At 38.7% G+C, this 12,637-nt stretch overlaps 1 protein-coding gene across 14 annotated transcripts in view; it reads right to left on the bottom strand.

Annotated features, from left to right (window-relative positions):
* PAM (peptidylglycine alpha-amidating monooxygenase) overlaps positions 1-12,637 on the bottom strand; it is a 268,970-nt gene that overhangs the window by 221,342 nt on the left and 34,991 nt on the right. For 13 of the 14 annotated variants that reach the window (XM_070412390.1, XM_070412389.1, XM_070412392.1 and 10 more), the window contains exon 2: positions 7,305-7,398. The gene's annotated coding sequence lies outside the window, so the exon portion shown is untranslated. Of the gene's footprint in view, positions 1-518; positions 580-7,304; positions 7,399-12,637 lie in introns of those variants that run through there. The other variant, XM_070412391.1, reaches the window with a different exon arrangement.

Here is a 12,637-nt window from a genome sequence, read left to right as displayed (position 1 = left end):
TTTTAATTTCTCTAACATAAAGATTCACATCCTCACTTGGCCCTTCTTTCTGATAATATCTGCCACTATCATCTTAGACCTTTGAAATGTTAATATTGCTTAAGCTGGATAAAACATATAAAGTATCAACAAAAATATGTAATTCACACACTTGGAATATAGCCCCATTTGTGCTCTGACACCTGTCAAAATACTTTAAGAAATTTACATAATTCAAATACTTAAAAATTAAAAGCTTAATCGTGTTTGCTATTGCTGCCAACCAGGGAGAGTAGCAGGCATTACATTGTGCATTCACAGTTATTTTTATGTCTGTCCCACGTGTGCAAGCGCGCACACACACACACACACACACAAAGTATAAACTGTGTCTATTCTAGAAAATTGGCTTGAAATGCTCCAAAACATTATGATTTCAGGCAGTAGTATATCTTGGAAAGCATGAAACCATTCATACACCTAAAACAGAATAATAGAGGCATTTAGCAATTCTCTGATATGCAAAAGAAGGCACTTACCCTCCATTTCTAGGGACGTCTGAAATCGCACTGGAAACCCAGCAACGAGAGAGGGGCTTTATTGCAGGGTGAATCATCCCCACGTAGATGCTCTGAACAACCCCTGTATGCATACTGACATCATCAGGAGAGACTTGGAGGCAGAGGATACTATGGTAACCAAGCAATGTGCTGGGAGACAGAGCCTTTAATTGCTTTAACAACTTCCTGGGGCTGGAGCTACCAGGCTCGGATTTGCTAAGTAGGAAACGAAGGTTGTCACAGAGCGCTGAGTGTGACACAGAGCAAGGGACTCAATAAATTCTGAATCTACTCATGACGATGTGACTTTTTAATGACAAATGTCATTACATGAATCCATTAGCAATATTCCTCTCACAGCTGAAACTCTGATGAAGTCACAGGTCAATAAATAATGCTCACAGGTAGCCATAGTGTAAGTATTCATAGATGGTTTTCTCATTTAACAAACATTAATATTATTGTATTAAAACATCCTTTTCCTTGAGGGTGAATACTTGATTCCCCCTGAAAAGAAAGCTCACATCTGGTGCCTTCGGAGGTCAGTGTGCTGATAACAATGAAAACTGATTCTCTCTATTTACTTCTCCAGGAGGCAGTAGCTGCCTGGTCCATTTATCTCCAAGCTCCAGCAAAGCCCTGCCAATACATCACTTACCCAGAAAACACCTCCAGCAAAATGCCTAATTATGACACCTAGATAAAATCAGAGGAAATCTGCCATCTTACTGCTACACAGTCTTCTTGATTAAGTCTCTTCCATCACAGCAGAATTACTTCTACTTCTAATAACCCCCAAGCTACACACAATTGAAATCTTCCCTTTGAACTATTTGTCCTGCCCTGCTTCTGTCACCTACATTAATGAGAATACAACCCCTTCTTAAAAATACCAGGTTTAAAGTAATTGCTTAAAATAACAATGCTTCAACATCAAACTGAGTCTCTAATGATATATCATGCTTATCTGATCAGATGCAATGCTTTCATAAGTATATAATTTATTGCCGGTAGTATGCAAACTATTGTTTTCTTCTCCATGAATATTGGATTGACATGTTTTCAAACACTACCATGGTCTAACTTTTCTACTGCAAATACTGTAATTGTAAAGATAAGCAAGTAACTTTGCAGATCCTCTTTAAGATAGTCATAACAATAAAATATGAAGGCTGTCATTCGGTGCTGTATACTTAGATCTAAGTTATTTCAAAGAAACTATTATTATTTCTACTTCAATTTAGATGAAGCTAAGCCCACCTTTAATGTTTCCCTTGTGAGGAAAAAAAACATACAAGTGAATTGCAATAATACTGCTTACAAAAATAGTCAAATGGAATAAAACAGCCCCACTGTACAGTCTGGAAAACTACACAGAATTTAAACCTATCTGAAAATTTGGAGGGAGAATTCTGAAAGAATAGTAAAGTCTGCAATCACAAAACCCACAATAATTTGGTTTCCCTTAACTTAGGTAAAGTGAAAAAGATTTACAACAAAAACAGAACTATTCCTCTCTACTCACTTGATTTTCCTGAGACCCTGAGTTTGAGAAGCAAAACATGCAAATTTTATCATATATAAGTGAAAATGATACATACGCAAAATTTTCCATGATACGAGTGAAAATAATCTATACGCACACACACATATATATATATATATATCATATATATGACTCAAATTTTAAAATAACACCCAATTGCTAGGGGTAGTTACTTTGGGCAGTTTCAATAAAAAATTGAGAGAGTTCTCCAATTTTTATGTTGTATATTTTTAAACTTTTAAGTTTTTTTTAACCATGGATATGAATTACTATTTAATTTGGAAAATGGAAATTCATTTCAATATGTTCTGAATTTGCAATCCTGATTTACCTGCTCTCAGAGAAGATCCTAACATACTAGCCAGACTATTTCAAGGTGTCTCAGACAACTTACTAGGGAGATGATCCACCTGTCAAACAGAATTAAGATGGGTAAAGCAAACGAAGGTTATCTATATAACATAGACCAAAAAGAGACAGGTATATCGACTTTTTCAGAGATAGATGGTCATAAAGAAATAGTCCAATAGTAAAGCTGGTTTGTTAGCTTTTCTTTTAAAGGTACTGATTTAAGAAAAAACTGCCCAAAAATAAGACCAAACCAAGAGGTCTCTGACCACTACAAAGGCTGAAGGAAATAGGAAAGATCCCCAGCAGGAGTAGAAATCAAGTGTCAGTGAGACAAACGGCCCCAGGTGGCCAGACTTGCTTTAGAAAAAACAAGGGCCTCATTTCCCCAATATCCATTTCCTAGTTCTAGGCTTCCTTTCGTTTTTATTCTCCTCTTCATCTACAAAAACAGCTCACTGTGTCATGTTCTCGCCAGTGTTCTATTTCCTCTTGACACTCCAACTAAATTTTCTGATCAGTGCAACCTCACCACCTTCTCAGAGATCATAAACTCTTTCTTAGGTGGATCACTTCTTACAAATGTCACCACCTTCTTTCCTTGGATTCCTGAGGACAGCACAGAGAGGCGTTGTGAAGTGCATACCCACATTAGGCCACTCACAGCACCGCGCTGGGAGCAGGCACAAAATCTACCCAGTAACAGCACCAGCTCCACCAAGCCCTGACATATTTCCCCTGGATAACTGTCTACCCCCTTGTATGTGTCCTAAACTTCAGAAAATCTACCTATTTCCCAGTGGATCCCAAGGCTTCAATGACATCTAAATAATATTATAGTTTCTCAAACTGAAAGAAAACAAAAGCTAGAAGGTGGAAATATTCTTTCACAGGGAAAGAAAAGACATAGCACATTTCCCAAAGAAATACCCCTTGACTCTCAAGGTATTATAAATCTCGTCAACTCCCATGCAGCTACCTTAATCCTTAAAATGAAACTTGGGGTTCACCAAGGTCCTGAGCTTAACTTGTTTCTTAAACTAAAGTGAAGTCATGTTGGCAAGTGCCAATTCAGAAGCAAATGGGGTTAAAGTAATACCTCTGAGGGGTTATTTGGCCAGGATTTCTGAAGTCTTGACCAGTCAGTGGCCAGCCTGCTTCCTCTCCCAAATCACCTTTCTGATGATAAGGCAAAACAGCCTTCATCCTAAACTAGTTTTGCCTCATAATTTATGTTGAACTTCTAGTCCAGATGAACAACATTCTTGGCTCCTCTGGTCTTGATACAACACGTTTCCTAATTCCAGTGAAGCATATAAGTACTGAAAAAAACCAGTGGTATATGGGATTTTATGATTAGCATTTGGGTTTAAATTTGTTAATTTAAACAAATGCATATTAATTTGATGAAAACGTATCACAGAACTTCCAATGGCAAAAAGTTCTAACTCTCCATCACCCTTAAATCCAGTCTGTGGCCAAAGTTCACTGATCTGTCACCTCTTTGTTCCAGTCTCAGGCTGCCCCCTCCAGCTTAGATCTGCTCCGTCATCTCGTGACTCTCTGGTCTCCTGACTGCAGTGCCTCGCTCCTTTAATCATTCTATGTATCACTTTGTCCTTGATTAGCTTCACAACCACTGCCCTACCAGGTTACCATGAAACTCCAAAATCCCCAAAGGCTCCCCCTGTGGTCACTGAGTCAAGTGCAAATTTCACACCTTTGTCACTCTGGGCACCCTGAGCTACAGCCAATGAGACAACTTGATACACGAGTATGTCTCTGTATTTTCCTTCCCCCAGGCCTTTGCTCTAACTCCTGTAATTCCCACACATACCTACCTATTACTCCCATCACATTCCTTCTGTCTCTCCTCCCCACCAATCTAAACCCTACCAACTCTTTTTTTTAAATATATTTTATTGATTTCTTACAGAGAGGAAGGGAGAGGGATAGAGAGTTAGAAACATCGATGAGAGAGAAACATCGATCAGCTGCCTCCTGCACATCTCCCACTGGGGATGTGTCCGCAACCCAGGTACATGCCCTTGACCGGAATCGAACCTGGGACCTTTCAGTCCGCAGGCCGATGCTCTATCCACTGAGCCAAACCGGTTTCGGCCCTACCAACTCTTTAAGACCCATCTCTTCCATCAGGAACGGACTTTTCCTTGGAAATTCCAGTGTTCTCTACCTTACAAATTGCATTTAAAATGTTCTATTGCCTGTTTATTATCACGCATCTTATCTTCCTACTCATTTTAACCTTCTGAGAAGTAGAGACAAAGTCTATATTTCCTTCTTATTCTCCATATAGCACCACACCTTACATTTGGCACTCACTTTGATAAATACTTACTGAATAAATGAATAAAAATGTTATGTCCTATTTATATTCATTTTACAAAGTATTTTAGATTATATTATTTCATTTGGTCTTTGAAAGAACTTAGGTTCCCTGATTCCCCAATACATTCCTCACCTAGACATCTAGTGCTAATGGCAGCTAGAAAGGAGGTGCCCTCATAGTCCCTTACAGTTAATCCACTGAAGAATTAAAGCCAAAATTGCCTTAATTCTCTCTCTCTTACCATTGACTGTGGCATACTCATTCGCCATAACATTTTCAAGTCAACGGACAAGGCTTGGGAGGAATACCTGTTGTTGCCCTTTTCTCTTCCCTGTATCTAGCTAATGATATCCTAGAGAGGTTGCCTCCTCAGCTCCTGCCCACTTTCTCAGAATAACTGATACTCTAGGAAAATCCCTAACTTTTCTAAATGCCAGTTCCTAATTTTCGAAAAGAGAAGAACAATACCTAACATTGTAGTTATGAAGACAAAAATAATGAATGAAGTACTGGTGCATCACAAGCCCTTAAAACAGTAATTAAAATTAATGATAATGAATGAAACCAGAGAATGGGCTTATACCACCTTCCCTAAAGGCTCCATCTGTATTCTGGAAGAGTGTGGTAACTGGGTAATGAAGAAGCAGAAGTTGGCCAAGTAAGGGTCTTTAAGAACTTGAGTAATCAAATGTGTGTGTGTGTGGGGGGGGGGGGGGGGGGTTAGACTTTTCTGCTGTTTAAAATGAGGGTGTTGGTCCTTTCCAGTTTAACATTTCTATGTGATGTGAAGCACCTAGTAGCAATTTTCTAAATTTCTCCCACACAAATATTTGCCCTCTTCTGCAACCAAGCCCAGCAGAGTGACCAACGTGTGGGTACTTCACTCATTTCAGACTGCAATAGTCTGAAATTATTCAAAGTTTTATCCTTAAATAATTTTAATTTTGCTTTCATTTAAGAATCCAGGATTAGAGTATCCTTATACTACTTGGAACTCACCCACAAGTCAATTAACTTTGATGTTTTCCCAAAACTAAACATGGATTATAAAACCTTCAATGTTTTTAATCTAAAAGTCAAAGGTATTATAGATGATAGCATACTCTAATGCCAAAAACTTATTTCAACATTTCATGATTCTAATTTTGATTACAATTCCCAGAGGAAGCGCTGGATTAAGTTCTAATATACTTTTCTAAAGAAGCCAGTTTTAGATAAGTTCCTGTTTTAGTCTCTCAATTAGTGGAACTTTAAAATACCTTTTCCCTAGGACACAAAGAAAGAACTTGGAGTGAAATGTAGAGCATTTGTGTGAATCTAAGCACAGATATTGTTTTCATGCGATAAAAGGAAGCATAAAAAGGGTTAAAGATGCTGCCGGCAGTCTAAGAGGACCAACAGAGCTGAAAGGGTCTGACAGCAGGATGTGGGTTATAATGCTTCTGAATGAAATCCTTTTGTGCAAGGGCATTGCAAAGGGCATCCAGGCAGGACTGTGTGTGTTTGGATTTAAATTAATCAAGTCAGTTCCACAATGCTATGATTCCTTCTCTTTAACTGGTTAAGGCAGGTTTACTGGCAGTTCCCAAGTGATGTCAATAGCTTCTAAAAGGTCAAATGCAATGAAGCACACCAAAGGTCCTGGAGCAAAAAGTGCCAATAACTTCTCCCTCTATAACCTGCTGGGTGTGACTTATTATGCAGTTGATTATCCCGTTTTCATCAACTGCCCTGGTTTTCTTCTTTTCATTTCCCTCCAAAAGTTAACACATAGTTATACATTTTATGATACACATGACAAACTGTCTGTTTTATTCTGTGGTGTGTCTGACTAAAAACAACAAAAATGGTCCCACTGCAGTATTGGGGGTGGGGGATGGGATGGGGAAAGTATGGAGGTAGAAGTATTCTAGTCAATAGGGACCAAGTACCACCAAAGCATCATCTGTGTTATTAACACAAACTCACAAAAGAAAGCTGTAGCTATAATCAAGGGTGATTTCAAGTAACAAATACTCAGAAAACAGCATATATATAAAAAAGAAGAACCCAAGTCAGGTGGAAAATTTCATCTGGGTTCAAAATCATGAATTCTAGGCTTCTGGGAGCTTCTTTAAAACCCAGTGTTTGTTTTTCCCAAGCAGTGAGGGTTCAAATGCATTCTTGTAAAATACTAACCATGGGTATCTTGGGCACTGAGTCAAAAGGAAAAAGGAAGGGAGACAAGTCAAGTTTACTAGAGTATGAAGTAATCAGGACCAGCTCTTGTCTGACAATGCTAGAGAAACAATAATTGCCAGCCCAGGGACTTAACGGAAGTTCCAAGCACTCAACATAGCCCCCGCCCTCCTATCAATGTCCCTGACCTTCAACTGCATTGTTGCACAGGTTTTTAGAGCCCAGGCATTGGGTCTACATCTCAACTCTGCCACTTCCAATGCCCATGATCTTGGGCAAGCTACTACACCTCTCTGGGCCTCACTTTGGTCACCTATAAAAATATGGAAATAAATAATCATACCTCTGAAGATTGGTAAGTCAGGCACAGTTTCAGGTCTTTGGAGTACAGCGTTGAACAAGCCACACAAGGCCACTGCTCTCAGCGAGCTTGCATTCTGGGTTGGGAGATAAAAAAGTAAACAATTAAATAAATAACATAATTTGACATATGTGGAAAAGGGTCTGAAGAAACGTATCATAGGATGATAAGAAACTGACTGATGGGAGGATAATATAGTTGTCAGAGAGAAACCTCAGGGGGGTGAGGGCATGAGTGGGGGGCAATGGGGGAGTAAGGACACATATGTAATACCTTAATCAATAAAGAAAAATAAATAAAATAAGAAATGACATTTGAATAAGGAAAAGAAGCAAGATGCATAAAATAAAAGGACAGAGCCTTCCAGGCATAGGATCAGCAAGAACAAAAGTCGGAGACAGAAATAAACTTAGAATGCTCAAGGAATATAAGAAGTCCAGTGCGGCTGAAGGATAGTGAACAGTGAGCAGTACGTTTAGGGAAACAAATGATCAACAAATTTATGAATGGAGCCTCGGTTAGATGATGAAACTGGACATATAAATTTTGGGGTCAGCTACTTAACACAAATCTCTGTAATGCACCCAGCATGGTGCCTGAACACTATGATTATTGATAACTAATCTCTGCATTCCCTCTTTAACAACTGGGTAGATATTTGCATTATGGAGACTGTTAGCAAAATAGAAAGAGAGAAGACAGGTAGAGTTGCATTACCTCAGGGAGAACAAATATGTTTCACATTGCCTGCCAACTCTCCAAAATAGTAGGAACTTCCTCGTGTTCTGGGTTGAGCAGGATTCTAAGGCCAAGTAAGAGCCTGTGTGATGATCTATCCAGTGGTCGGCAAACTGTGGCTCGGCAAACCAGGGCTCGCAAGCCACATGCGGCTCTTTGGCCCCTTGAGTGTGGCTCTTCCACAAAATACCGGCTCTTCCACAAAATACCGACTTCTGGCCACGAAGTTTCAATCGCACTGTACATGATCGCCCCCACGTGATATTTTGTGGAAGAGCCACACACAAGGGGCCAAAGAGCCGCATGTGGCTCTCAAGCCGTGGTTTGCTGGCCACAGGTCTATTCCATTATATGCACAATATATACATGGTGATAGATTTCCAAGGCTCTGAAATTGGCAGTTTTTGATCACTATAATTTTTTTTCGTATTTAGTACTTATTTCTCATAATAATAATATGATTAGATGCCTATTTTCTAATTAAGAAATGTGAGGCTCAGAGAAAATAATTCATATGCCCAAAGTGACCAGCCTTCAAACAGTTAAAATCTGGTATCTCTAACTCTTGAGATCATGATCCTACCCAATGTGATATGTACATGCACATTTGCTAAATTAGCCCCTTATTTGTATTCCCCTGGCTGTACTTTAAGAGTCTTTCCAGCTGAGCCTAGTTGGAGCCTAGTATCTGGTTCCAGTATGGAATGTCTTATACAATCATCAGTCTCATTCTGGCATGTTCTCTGGTTTCTAAATTCACATGTTACCTTCGGAAGAAAGCACCCAGGCACAATTATTTTCTGTGTTGATGATAATGGAAAACATCCTAATTTTTAAAATGCCAAATCCTATTTGATGTACAGACTAGGTAATCTTTTTTTAAGAAACATATTTTATCGATGTTTTACAGAAAGGGAGAGGGATAGAGAGTTAGAAACATCCAGCTGCCTCCTGCACACTCGCCACTGGGTACTTGCCTGCAACCAAGGTACATGCCCTTGACCAGAATCAAACCTGGGACCCTCGAGTCCGCAGGCCAACTATCTATCCACTGAGCCAAACCAGTTAGGGCTAGACTAGGTAATTTTTAAGCAGGATGACTTCATTTTAGCAACTATCAGAATCGTTTTAGCAAGCACCTACGTATTCTTCACCCTACCTTATTCTTCAACTGATAGCTTCTCATAGAGCTGCATTTAAAAACACATACATACATACTTTGTTAAATTAAGTTACTGCCACTGCTGTTATTGTTACCGTACCCACAAAACAGCAGATTCATACACTTTGACTAAAGAATAGGAATTTAGTCCTAAGGAATAAGAATTCTAAGGATTGTAGAGCAGTGAGAAGTAAAAACCCTTGCACAGGTTACAGACTAACCACAACATAGGCGTCAAGGGGTAAACTATATTTAACCCTGAATTACCTTGTCGTTTCTCTCCACCCCATGCTGTTTTTCCCACCTATTTTCTGTAAGAGGGCTTCATAACAGGGTGTGGGGGGGGGGGGGGAGAGAATGCCATATAATACATTGATTTGATTCCAGCAAACTAACCAGAATTTGAATTTTTATTAGCAAGAGCCATATGCAAAAGCAATAATACACTATAGTTATCAGAGTGGTTAGTTTTATTCATGAACCCATGCTGGGTTAAGAAAAGAAAAATGACAAAAAAACTAACTTCAAAGCATTGCGGAGAGATGATTAACTCTTCAGCCACAAACGAGAGTCACACACTCCTTTGATGTGTGAGAAGTTTTAGTGCCTAAATTTAAAGAAAGGATATCTACAATACAAGTTTAACCATTTTTTAAAAATCCAATGATACACTTCTTTTGCATCTAGAAAACCAGTAATTACCTAAGGGAATAAACAAAATTGAAATTCAGCCTCAGAAATTAAGCCTTAAATGCAAAGCGCACATACACTATTCCTCCCTCATATACAGTTCAGTGGCAAAATGCCAGCTCTAAAATATTCAGTACAGAAAATATAACTCTTTCCATTGTCATATTTTCAGAGTACTTTGGGCTTGATCAAGCTGCATACACATCTTCATCTCAAAAATTCAGCTACGCTTAAATTGAAGTGTTATTCAATACACAAACTATGTGACACATTATTGCAAAGACTACAGTTGTATAAACTGTATTAGCTTGTGCTAATACTTAACTTGAAATAAATGTTGACAATGATCTAAAATTGCTAATCTTGGAGCCCTGAGTAACCTCTGTCATTTATAGAGTATATGTCATGGTCTATTTTCACACACAAAAATGAGAATTACTATTGAACTAGAGGCATGTTGCACGAAGAGATTCGTGCAATAGGCCTTCGTTTCCCCTGGCTGCTGGCACCGGTTTGTCTCCAGCACCCGGAGCCCAGGCCTTCGCTCTGGCCGAGTTCTGGCCGGAGCCGCCCAGGAAACGTCAGACTACACTGCTCCGCCGGCCCCAGAAACATCAGGCCTCACTGCTCTGCCAGCCCCGGGGCCGTCAGGCTTCACTCCACCACCTGGAGCCTACGTATGCAAATTAACTGCCATCTTTGTTGGCAGTTCATTTGCATATCACACTGATTAGCCAATGGGAGGCGTAGCGAAGGTATGGTCAGTTGCCATGTTTGTCTATTATTATTATTATTATTATTATTATTGAATATGTATAATTCTTAAAGGTTGTGTGAAAATAGGCCATGGAATATATGGTATAAATTTCAAGAGAAAATGGAAATTCTTAAGAAAAAAAAGTGTGTATAGATTAAAATATGTGATTTTTCAGAGCAATGGCCCAAAGACATGGGAGAGATGGAAGGTTAATATGCACCTAAGATGGCTTTTAACATGAAAATATATCAGATTCATTATTTGCTAAAATACTTGTATTTACAGATCTGAATATATTTAAATATTATTAAGACCTAAATGCATAACATTATAATTTTCTTTTCTCCTACCAATTTGACACATCTCTATCAATAACTACTTGGAAAAATATGCAAGGCAATCTCAAAAAGAATTACTGTGCTTCATTATGCAAGATGAAAATGCAATTAAAAAAATATTCTGTCTGACATTCAGGTCTATATGCTGGTGCTACAGGTCAAAAACTATTAGCCACCTGCTGAAAATACATACTAGAAAATAAAATGGCCCTCAAAATTATTTTGAATACAGTATTCTCAAAATGAGTGAGGTTGCCTTTTAAATGGTTAAAAACATGATACCTCAGAAAGGAAATATACTCATTATGCCAGAAATTAATTTATATATAAGATTTAATGATGGTCATATAAGTTAGAACATTCAAATTGGATAAAGAAAGCATCATGTCTACTATGAGAGAAATTAATATACAAAAGAACCAAGCAGCTCAACACTATGTGTATATTGTTGCCTCCTTTTCCAATAAAAGTAACAAATTCAATATGATTCCTAGGATTCTTAGGACATTCTCTCTTACTATTCAGAAGTCTTCTGGGGACTGACCCAACAGTGCTTTTGTATCTTTAAGATATTCTATAAGTATATTTTCATAGAAAAAGCAAAACACCCAAAGAATCCACAATTCTGTCCTGTTTAACATTTTGACACTTGGCAATGAAACATATGGCTCTCAATCATTACTATATTAATAGATTCTATTAGTAATTATTAGATAATTGGTCACTCAGCATTTTATACAGCCAGGTACTAAGCTAAGTGCTTGATACATCTTAATGCATTTAAACCTCACAACAACTTTATGGTGTAGGCAATAGCCTATTGCCATTTTACAAGTGAGGAAATCAAGGCACAGAGAGGTTAAATAATTTTCTCATAGTTAAACAGATAGCAGGTAGCTACATTTCAGTGAGGGAAACATAGTTTACAGCAGGGGTCCTCAAACTTTTTAAACAGGGGGCCAGTTCACTGTCCCTCAGACCGTTGGAGGGCCGGACTATAGTTCAAAAAAAAAAAACTATGAACAAATTCCTATGCACACTGCACATATCTTATTTTGAAGTAAAAAAACAAAACGGGAACAAATACAATATTTGTATTTGCATGTGGCCCGCGGGCCGTAGTTTGAGGACCCCTGGTTTACAGAATGTGAGGTCCCCTAATGTGATGGGCAAGCAAGGGAAAGAAAATGGAGGCAAAAGTACAAAGAGAGCCAAATGAAAGAATGAAATAGAGAAAAATGCTTTCTCTTTCACTATTGTCTCTAATCTTATCTGGCTGACTGTGGTATGCTTAATAAATGAAAAGAACTGCAACCAGGTTTGCGAGAACAAAGATGACTCCTACCTTAGACACTAGGAAGCTCACAATTTCTTGCCTTACCTACAAGATTGATTCTGCTGTGTGGACCTTCAAATACTCAATCTCAACGCCCAGGCTCTGAGATGAAATCTGATGAATAAATACACATGTTGGTACCATGTCAGATCCATGGGCTGCGTAGGCACAGGTGGGTGGGTGTATGAGAGTCCTAGACTATTCACCCATAAACCATGGATGAAGGGCACCCTGGAGACTCACCTCATGAAGAGGATGAGGTTCCCAGGTTGTTCGCTCCATAGGTTTCAGCTC

The sequence above is a fragment of the Myotis yumanensis genome, unplaced genomic scaffold (genome assembly GCF_028538775.1).
Source record: "Myotis yumanensis isolate MYYU_CA2020_CCGP unplaced genomic scaffold, mMyoYum1.0.hap1 SCAF_4, whole genome shotgun sequence".
Taxonomy (NCBI): Eukaryota; Metazoa; Chordata; class Mammalia; order Chiroptera; family Vespertilionidae; genus Myotis; species Myotis yumanensis.
Note: the sequence above shows the minus strand (reverse complement) of the source record. Positions and strands in the feature narration are given on the sequence as shown.